Genomic DNA, 11,182 nt, shown 5'->3' with positions numbered 1-11,182 from the left:
ATGGAGTTTGGAAGCCCCCAAACAACAGATGTCCACTGTAGGATGAAATACATTCCCTCTAAGGCTCCTTCTAACCCCTAAAATTACCTCTTGAAACCTTTCTTTTATTAGATAAGGACATTGTTACCAGGAAAGGTCCAGGGATTTGCCCAAGTCTCACAGCTAGTTAATGACAGAAACTGAACTCTGGTCTCTTAACTTGCAATCATGTGTTCCACATCTTCTCAAGGGTTTTAACTCCAGGATCACAATGGACTGAACACCACATGGTTTACAAAGTATGAACCCTACCGCTTTAGGAGAATATCATAATGAAGGTCATTCCCTGTATTGCTTCTGAAGATGCCATTAGGAACTGCTGATAACTTAAGGCAGGTGCAGCAGAAAACCTCTGCATTGCCTAATTTGATTGGTTGACCCTAGTCTGAACATGCTACACCATGGCACCTGTTTCTAGTCCAGCTGAACATGCTTTGCGTTCTCATTTTTAATGTCTAAGAAGAACACGCTCATGGTTACCATAGCAACTGTCTGGAGGCTACTTCTGTGTGGAGATGAGGATGCCAACAACAATACTGCTTCTTTTTCTTGATCTAGACTAGCCCTGCGGGCAGACCAAGGCATGGGTGATTTTCTTTCTTAAGCTTCTCAGATGATAATGTACGGCTAGTGTTAGGAGTTCCGATATAGCCCTTTAAATTCTTATTAAAACGGGTTTAGCTGAGAGTTCGAATAGTTCACTCAATCTCATACCTCCTGTTTCACTTCAGAACTTCCCATCAGTGCATACCTGGTGACTTACTTACAACTGCATTTTTTTTTTCTCTTCTCGAAGGAAAGGATCTTGTCCACTCTGGCACATTATGTGATTTCTGGCTTTCCAAGGTGCAAACTCATGAATATTCTTAATTAGAACTGTGGTTTCTCCATCTCTTTCAAATTGGGCTATGTTGGAACTTAATTGCAGCAAGGGACTAGGAACATCTGGCAGGTCTAACAGCCATGATCTGTGGTTCTGAATATACCATATGAATTACCAGCAGAGTGGTGCGTCACTGAGATTGCTGATATGCTGTGAAGATGTGGAGGAAGAAGAAAGCAAAGCAGATAATGACCTCTCAATTAAGTTTTCCAAAAGGCTCAGATGATTAACTGGCTACAGGCAAAGTTTACTCCTCAATTGAAAACATAAGCAACATAAAACAGGCACACCTGCCATGCCAATAACTTAGGGACAGTGAAAAGAAACATCTCATTTTTTTAAATTAGCAGGCTGTCCAATGTTTGGCAGCTCTTTTCCAAATGATTTTATTTTCCTTCCTTCATTAGTGTGAAGCTTGAAATAAGTTCTATTCAATTTCATATTATGGACTTGATTTATGTCAAAACATTGTACTGGTTATGACCTAGGCAGTGATAGACATATTCAAGGGAATGTGGCATGATATTTAAAATGTGGTCCTTGAAAATTGAGTAGCAAATATTTAGTAGAGAAATTCTGCCTTGTTTTTGAGAACTTAATGGAATAAATTTAAATTTTAGATTGAAAATCATGTGGAACATCTTGGTAAATAATCATGGAGAATGTAGTCAGTAAATATTTATGGAGCATATAATATTTGCAAACTCTTTAGACACTATAAGGAATATAAAGATGAATCTTTCTTGGGATATTTACAATCCACAACAGGAGATGAGAGAAACAATTGCTACAATGCTAGTAGGCCACATGTGATAAAGTATGATAGTATTTTGAAGCAGGTAGACTTTGAACTTGGCAGGGAGAGCAACAGTCAGGCAGAAGGACTAATAGAAGCAAAAATTCATAAGGGACATTAGGGGACAGAGGGGGTGGGAGATGAGACTCACTGGGTGTCTCATGGTGTGAGAAGCAAGTTACAGATTCTTTTTTACCCACATGATCACTTTTAATTCTTGAAACAACCCTATGAGTTTATTCCCAGGTAATTTCCAGATAAATAGACTGGAATTATGAAATGCTAAGTAATTTTCCCCTGATCACTCAGGCAGTAACTGGTAGTGCTGGAATGTAATATTTACATTCATGGGAAAATGATTAGCTCAGTTTGACTAAACCGAAAGAGGGAAAGGAGCCTGGAATGTAGTCAACCAAAGCAAGATCACACAGGGCTGGAAAGTCAAACTGACGAGTTCAAAGTCAACTCCACAGGTAATGTGACTCATTCGCAGTCTAACCTAAAACTCAGCCAGCTTGCCTGCGCCTGGAGAGCTTTGACAGGAGCCTGATGCCCCAACCTGTGAAGGTTCAAAGCCCTCCTACATTTGCCACAATTTTTTATGTTTTTATATTTTTTCCTCTCAATTCCCAACAGCTCCATGCTCCTGTGTCACGCCCATCTATGTGGATGTGATGCCTGGCTTCACCCTCAGTGTCCCCCAAATCCACAACTTCCAAATATTTTATAAGCTTGGTAACTTTCTAAAGATGAGTGGGAGTCATGCAGCAAGACACATCAAGGAGAGAGCTATCTTCCGCCATCACCTGGGCCCATTCCTTCTACTTCCCATTCTCTGCTTTTTTTGTTTTTCTACTCCTTTTCCTCATGATTCAGGCAAGGCTCTACTCTCATTCATCTCTTTCAGGACAGGTCCACTCATGCCCTTGAAAGGGTCCTTGGTGCTTCATCTTTTCCCCCAATACCTTGTGAGCTATTTCTTCTAAACAAATGCAGAGTTCTCTGTGGAAGGAGTTCTAACAGATAGATGGACGAGATCCTGGAGAGCCCGGAAGCAGGGAGATACGTGCTGAAGGCCATTGTCCAAGTGCAGCATGAGCCCATACTGACTTTACCCAGATGTTGCCAGTGAGGGTGGAAGACTAAAGGGTAAACATGAGACATGAGGAAGGAGAAACTTTTCTATTTTGCACATTCACTTGCACCATGAAAACTACCTAAGTTCTTAATGAGGTTTATGGTATTTTTTTTTCTTTCTCATCAAATGCTTTAGTTCTATCTAAGTTTTGGACATAAGGCAGTATTCTCTCCAGTTATAAAATAGAATATCAGCAGGTGGTCTCAGAAAAGAATTTTCCTAACATGCTGTACACTTTGTCAGAAAAATTTTTTCATGCTGTTAGATTTTTTTTAAATCATGATTTACTTTCCAGATATTTAAACCTTTATTTCCATTTAGTTTGCTTTGAAACGCAGCAGATTAGCTAGAGCACAAGATTGTCTAGGATCAGCTGAGTGGTCGACAACACTGACATGGTAAGAGAGCGGGGAATGCGAGTCATTTGTCTTCTCTGCAAGCACACACAAATGACCCTTTCCTGCCATATGTTCCAGAGAATTCTTTTATTTCCCTTCAGGTATTTGACCCCCTATTGAACAGAGGCATTGATCAAAGTTGAAGCTGTAGAGTGACTGATGGAATAGCTTCAGTTCTCAGTAAGTCAAATGTTAAAAAGGAATCAAAAGTAAAATTCTCAATGTTTAATTACTGTTCCTGAGTCTGGCTTATGTGAACGCGAGGATGTTGCTTAACAATCTTGGGCTTCTGGTTTCTTTTTCTCTTTTATTTTTTTAAATATACACAGCCAAGAAATTCTACAACGAGAGAGAAATTTTTTTGACTTGTACTGACCTTAGAGATGGAAGTCCTTAAATAAAAGATGGTAATTTGAACTAAGGCTCCTTGTGCCTATTTCCAAAGAATTATGACTTGGAAGGTTCATGTGAGGTGAAGGAGAACAAGAAGAAATAGACGTCTAGTTGGGATGCTGTGCCAAACATCTGGAGGAGAGAATGAGAGCATTATGGGAAAACAGATGGAGGGAAGCTTGGCCAGATAAAATTAAAGGAAACACCACTCAACATCTGATTAGCTAAGAGAATTCTATTTAAAAGGAAAATATCTATGAAACCTGTACTTTAAATTGTCTCTTGACATAAAAACACTTTTAAAAATTAGAGTTCTTATCAGGACTTGAGGTTTACTTTGAAGGTTTTCATTTACTAATTACTCTGTGCATTGTCTTCTTTTGTTTTTTTAATTAGAAACAAGACCCTAACTGATAACCAAAAGGCTTATAGATAAAGGCCTACACTAAAAATTATTTCTCTTCTATTTTAATTAACCTACTGAAATTCCATTTGAACAATCAGGGTCTAAATTAAGCATTTGTGGGTGTGAGTTAAATATTTGTGTTTGTCAGGAGAAGCTGATAATGCCTCTTTGGGAATTGGCTTTACCTCTGCAAGAAAGAGCCTCCTGTCATCTATGAACATTTCATCCATTAGCTATGTTGAGCACAGGGCTGCAGTTCATGAGCTTTGTGAGAGGTCCATGAAAATGTTTAAGATCTGATCTTAAAAATTAATTAGATCCAAAATAAAACACTAAACTAAAATGGAAGTAATTACATCAAGAATATATAATATCAAAAGCGAAATTACAAAGATGGTTTCGCATTCTTATGACAGAATACCGTATCGTATGTAATGTGACAAATGAGACATGAGTCCTCTAAAATCAAGATGCCCAGGTCTTAACAGAGGCCCTGTGATAGCCCTCCTGGTGGGGAGAAGCATCCTTCTGGGAGAGCACACACACACCCTTCTGGTAAACATTTCTTTTGTAGCCCAAAGGAAAAGATTATCCTTTTCTTTAATATCCAGAGAGGAAATGGTTTGAGTCCCTAATCCAGGAACTGGAAGATGTATAGCCTGCTCCTCCAGTCTCCATGGTATTCCCCTGGAGTCTGTTGCTACCCTACTTACCTCTTGCCCAGACTTCCTGCCTCTTCTGACTTCTTGATCCTTGCTTACTTTCCCTTCTCCTGTGACTCCTCTCCTCTTTCCATGCTACGTGCAGCCACCTTTCTCCTCATTCCTTCCAACACACACCACCAACAAAAAGCCTTGGTGCACAACAGAATTTTTTGAATGCTTGGGAATAATGAAGAGGGACCAGCACATCATGGAATAATAAACAATTCAACATTGAATACAAGAGAATAGTGTTCTTACGGTTCTTCATCCATCTCCCAGGGGGAAATTTCTTAACCAGTCCTTTCTTGCCTTGGGCCCTGGCCTGACACCATATTGCCGGGTCCACAGTCCCTACCAAGATTCCCATTTTCCAACTTTCCTTTTCTACCGGCTTCCAGTACCCCCTGCCTACCAGATAAAAAGTGAGCATTCCTATTACAGACCATCTAGCTCATGGACTTCCTTTTGCATACCTGATGATACCCATTACTGCATTTTCCTAGCAAAGACAGATTTTGCCCTTAGTTAAATTCTGCCACATCCTTGAAATGTGGAAGCTGCTAAATAATTTTCTCTCTCTCTCTTTTTGGATAGTAATCTTTACCTTTCTATACAACTTCTAAAGAAGAACCACGTGCTCAAAATAACAAATGGCATATGTTTCAGTAAGCCTTCTTTTCCCTGAATAGTTTTGTTTTGTTTTTTTTGGTTTTTTGCTAAGGTTTTGAAAAAGAATCGTTGGAGATTTGAGTCCTTTGTTGATTAACAGAGTACAAAGAGCCATGAAACCCAGCTTTTGCTTCCATGGATCAACATATTTCAATCCAAAATACTGATTGAGTCCAGAGTAAGGAATTTAGGAATGAATTATGCAGTAGAAACAACCATCATTAGAAGAGTTAAATAGGAAGAGACAAACATAGGAACAATAAGCCAACAAAGGCCCCCAGGAGAAGGTAATGTGTGAGTTAGGCCTTGAAGAAGAAGTAGGATCATATCCCAGGAATGCTAGAGAACCGTTTTCTTTGGTTTCATTTGACTCTGGACATTGTGACTGAACATGTGCCCTAAAGAAGTACATTTTATCTTGATGGTATAGTTTAAAGGATAAAACCATCAAGATGAGTTTATTCCACAAAGAATGAAGAAAACATTCGCGTATTTTCACCAAGTTTGCAAGGCTATCAGTGGACTCAAGACACTTTTTGATCCTGACCTGGGCTCAGCACACTCTTTGTCCCCGTTTAGCCAGTGATGATCATTTCAACCCACTAAGGACAAGCACGGTGCTAGGAGGCAGGAACAGACATGAGGAAACAAACACAGTAAGACATGGCCTCTCTGATTGCTGAGTGAGGGCTAACATTGCTGCAGCTAGAGAACCACAAAACAGTGTCGTAAATGGTATAATAGAAATGGTCAGGGACATCCGTGGGCACAGAGGGTGACCAGCTCTCTCCAGGGATGTTGGGGTGGGTTCCAAGAAGAGGTAGCATCTGAGCTCATTCTCTAAGGTTGAGAGGAGATCACCGGGCAGCGAGAAGGAAGAGAGCATTGCAGGGCAAGGAGCAGGGGGTGCAAAGGTGGAGAACACAGTGAGTGGCCCAGAGCTGAGGCTGCACGGAAGGGGAGCTGAAGAAGCTGTACCATGTGCTTCAGATGCTCATGATCCAAACAGGTTCCAAGGGATCCTGTGGATGCCACGGAGAGGACAGGGAATGGCCAAGGTCAAGGGGGCAAAAGAGGTGGGGACATAGAGTGAGCAGGGACTCTGCCTGCACCCAACCCCACTTCCACGGAGCAGAGCTTGCTTCAGTGTTTTATATGTCGGGATTCCAGATTATGTTGCCTTTGGGAAGAAAGGAAAAGTAAGGCTCAAAAAAATAGATGACAATGAAAAGCAGGAAAATGACCATTATAGATTTGTAATTTAGAAAGAAAACTGTAGCCTCACTTATAAAGTAGATTAGAAGACACGGAGACCAATAAGGGGTTTATTGCGATGGTTTAGGCAAGAGAGGATGAAGCCTCGAACAAGGGTATGACATGGTTTAGAAGCCATATGTAATGACTACAAGATTTTCAAGTGTACTTCAGGGCATTTTGTAAGGTCGGAAATGTTCTAGAGATCTAAGATCATTCTGGGGAAAGAGGGAGAAATGAATAATACATTAAACGACTTACTCATTTCACTTAGACCTGCGCCCTTACCATAGCAGGAGGATATGGCCTTACTGTCAACTGCTTAAATGGGTCCGTTTAGGACTGTCTTCATGACTGTCTTCCTTATGGGTGGAACCCAGCTGACAGCTGGTGGGGGGTGCGGAGCACCAAAAAGGTGTCAAACACAGACTGGGAATCCTGAAAAGGTTTAGTCACTTCTCTGCCTCAGCCTCAAATAAAGTTTTCCATGCAGAACCAGAGGATAATGTACCTAGTCTATTTAAGGCATCCTCACATTCACAGGAGTGGGACCTTCCTTTTCTCCACTTGCCCATAGCCTCTCCCACACTTGTGCTCCCTTGGCCTTGTTAATGCCTTCTCCCCTCCCCTTCCAGTCCCCAAGGTCCCCCTCCTCTGTGCATTACCAGCATCCTCCCTCCTCACAGACTGTTAAAGACTCCAGAACCCAAGGATGGAGAAAGAAAAGGATGAGAGACCATCATCGTGGCTGAGCCCCAGGTTAGAAATGTAAGGTATAATTAGACACTAAGTGAACTACAAAGATTAAATTCTGCCAACCAGTCTCCTTGTAGCTTATAAAGTTAAGAGTGCTTCCAAAATTCTGTTGCATTTCAATGTGGATAGATACTGATATAGATAGATGTAGATGTAGATGATATACAGATGTATAGATGTCAGTGTAGGTATAGGTATAGAAACTATGCTTATACACATACGTACACATATAGTTCCTCTATTTCCTTAACTTCAAGAGAAACCTCCCAAGGAGAACAGAGGGGGTACACCTTTCCTGCCACATTTATAAATATTGTTTCTAACTTAAATAAGATATTTACATAATTAGATGCTAAAATATTAGATTTTCTTTCCCAAAGTCATGTGCAGATTAGCAAGCAAAACCTAAATAGAGCAAAAGAAACCAAGACCTAGAGCAACCACTATAGGACATTCTTGGAGGGGCGGGGAGCATTTTTTGACCTTCAGAGCATCCTCACTGGTGGATTTTTCAGCTGCTGTGTCTTCCTCACTGGACGGAGGCTAAGTCTGACTGACAGGGAAGAAAGGAAGCCCAGAGGTAGTGGTTGGCAAAGAGGGACATTTTGGTAATTCAAGAGATCTTTCTTCATTAAAGCCTCCAGTCTCCATTTCTTTTTCAACAAATTCTAGTCCCTCCTTCAAACCCTTTCACATTCCCTGTAAATCTTCCCACTTTCATGCTGATCCTCAATGAGTTACTGCTCTCTGAACCGCCATTATGGTGAAGTGGGTTAAGATCCAAGGGCCTTGGGATCAGTCCAGTTTGCGTTTGAATTCTCAGTCTGGTATACGTTTATTGAATGAACACTGATAAGTTATTTAACCTCTCTGATTCTCAAGGTCATCATACCTAATCTTCACAGACCATTGACCCACATAGGCACTGTTTTAAGCACTATACTTACATTATCTCATTTAATATCAACTCAATAAGGTAAGTTCCATGATTACCCTTATTTTATATTTGAGAAGATGGAAACAAAGAGAGGAACATCAGTGCTCAGAAGGTCACATGGCTGGTAGCAGAGGCTGGACATATCAACTAAATCTCTGGGAAGGAGTGTTCTCTCTCTGCAGCAGGAAAAGGAGTGTTCTCTCTCTGCACCTGGAACCAGAGCCTTGCAATCCGATTCCAGAGTCTGACACCAACCACTGCACCCTACTTCCTCCCCTCTCCTCTGTACTGAGGTTGGGGCTTGTAGGTAGAATTTAAGAGATAAGTATGTGAAGTCCTTAGCATGGTGCCTGGCACATAGCAAAACTCCATAAATAAAAACTACTGTTATTATGAGTGTCTATTGAGATTTGATTACTACCCACTTAACAGCTAGATGTTCCTTGTATTATTACCTCTGTATCCATCCCATTTTCCTACCATCTTGCAGTGTCCCTGAGAGAAGAAGCCAGGTCTCCTATCTAATTCCCCTTAGAGCAGCACTGGGAACCTGTGTGCCAGTGTACATGGATTAGAGACAATTCTAGATTGATGCAGTGTCTGTTGCTGTGGGCTTGATCCAAAGGAATCAGCATTGTGGCAGAGTATGTGTTTATGCACATTCTTGTCTTATGTCTTCATAACATGCACTGGCTTGAAAACAAATGTGAGTCACTGACCCTGCCATAAACCAGAGATTGCAAGAAATAGAGAAAGAAAGAAAGAAAGAAAGAAAGAAAGAAAGAAAGAAAGAAAGAAAGAAAGAAAGAAAGAAAGAAAGAAAGAAAAGGGAGGGAATGAGAAAGTGTGGGAATGGAAGGAGAGAGGGACAAAGGAGAGAGAGAGATTCTATTTCTTTTTTGAGCATCTTTAAGCATCCTTAAGACAAGCTCTGACATTCCTCTATTTGCCCCGAACCCCATCTTCCAAGGGTGATTGCAGTTTGTATTCACCACCATTCAGGGAAAACTTCCATCCCTTTTAAATGTCGGGCAAAATCAAGAATGTGGCAGTCGTAAAGCTCCCATTCTGCTCTAGCAGAATCAGTATTGCCACCTCAGGAATCGGGGACGTAAGTCCTCTGCAAACTTGTCAAGGAGGTTCTATTTTTGGCCCCCAGTCTGTTTCGGCAGTGATGAGGAAAAGCAGGCCAGAAAAACACGAAAAATAGTTGAGGGCATCTGTAATACCCATGAAAGGGACATGGAAGGAACTTGCATGTGTCAGATGGAGGAGAAAATTTGAAACAAAAGGAAAATCTGGAGGCAGATAATTTAACATTCATTTATGCATTCATTCAACAAATATTTGCTGAGCGCCTACTTGGTGCAAAGCACTGCACAGGGTGATCTTATGGAGGATATAAATATTAAACAGGCTCAGCTCCTGCCTTTATCTTACAATCCAAGTAGGAGAGATAAGACATGCACATATTTATTATTTAGTGGTGTCGTGTAAACGTTTGAGGTGGGAATCTGTGGGCTAAAAGGCTATATTAGTCATTCTACCCAGAGTGGAGATGCTAATCAGCCTGGCCCACAGCATCGTCAGCCAGCACGTAGCATTGGCCTTCTGGCCTTTCCGTAACCGACAGCATGCGGGTCCTGTGCTGCCGATCCAGACTCTGAGGAAATGCAGCTGAGTCCTCTCTCTTTCCGAGGTAGCAATGGCTACATGAATTACACAGAAAATCCTGTTTTCAGTGGCAGACGATTTCAACAGTCTAACATGAGTGGATTCAGAATTCAAGGAGGCAGTGGTCTATGATGGCTTAGCACAGAGACTTTGGAAGCACAGCCAGAGAATTCTCACCCCTGCCTGTTGGTTCCTCGACAATGAAGCTCTGTGAATCTCCGTCTCCTCCTTTGTAAAATGGTGGTTGAAAGGATACTCTGAAGTAATGTGCTCTGGAATAGAGTACTCAAAAAACAGACATTGGTAATAAATAGAACGCTAAAAAAAAAAAAAAAAAAACCCACAGACATTAAAGTTGTCTGGGTCACTTTGTGTTCAAAGAGTCCTGTACTACTTACTACACTAGGTGCTAGTCCTGCAGCCTATTCTTGATTCTTCCTTTTGTCTCGTGTGATACGAGGTTAAACATTTCATTGTTGTCTTATTCTTTGAAATTGCTGTGGTGAAATATACATAACATGGAATTTACCATTTTAGCCCTTTGTACGTGCACAGGTCAGCTGCATCACGTACGTTCGTGTTGTTAGACAACCATCACCACCATCCATCCCCAGAACTTTTTCATCTTCCTAAACTGAAACTCCATGCCCATCAAACATTAACTCCCATTTTCCCCTTCTTCTCAGCCCCTGGCAACCACTCCTCTATTTTCTGTCTCTATGAATGTGACTACTCTAGGTACCTCATGTAAACGGAAGTATACAACTTTAGTACTGTGTCTGGCTGACTTCACTTAGCATACTGTCTTCAAGGTTCATCCATGTGGTAGCATTATGGGAATTTGCTAAAGGGCTGAATAATATTCCATTAAGTGTATGTATCACATTTTGTTTATCCATTCCTCCACTGATGGACATTTGGGTCATTTCCACCTTTTGGCTTTGGTGAATAATGGTGCTCTGATCATCAGGGTATAAATACCTGTTTAATCCTTTCATTTTTTAAAACAATATCTTAAAAATATTAATGCTGTATTTTTTAAAACACCTCTCATCCCTCTAAGTGACAATATAAAGATTGATGAAGTAGTTTCTCTTTAAACTGTTCTGTGATCATAGTGGGCATATCAGGAAAG

At 40.9% G+C, this 11,182-nt stretch overlaps 1 long non-coding RNA gene across 1 annotated transcript; it reads right to left on the bottom strand.

The window, feature by feature from the left end:
* Positions 1-807: 807 nt before the first annotated feature.
* Positions 808-6,264, bottom strand: LOC135363914 (uncharacterized). Its single transcript, XR_010410276.1, has 4 exons — positions 4,767-6,264; positions 3,631-3,779; positions 2,684-2,860; positions 808-1,072 (listed from the first exon to the last, which is right to left on the bottom strand). It is a non-coding gene; the product is annotated as an uncharacterized LOC135363914 (long non-coding RNA).
* Positions 6,265-11,182: the final 4,918 nt, after the last annotated feature.

The sequence above is a fragment of the Mirounga angustirostris genome, unplaced genomic scaffold (assembly GCF_029215605.1).
Source record: "Mirounga angustirostris isolate CCGP_5_RB_7025 unplaced genomic scaffold, mMirAng1.0.hap1 SCAF_3, whole genome shotgun sequence".
Lineage (NCBI taxonomy): Eukaryota > Metazoa > Chordata > Mammalia > Carnivora > Phocidae > Mirounga > Mirounga angustirostris.
The sequence above is the reverse complement of the archived record's forward strand: the minus strand, read 5'-3'. Positions and strand labels throughout refer to the sequence as shown.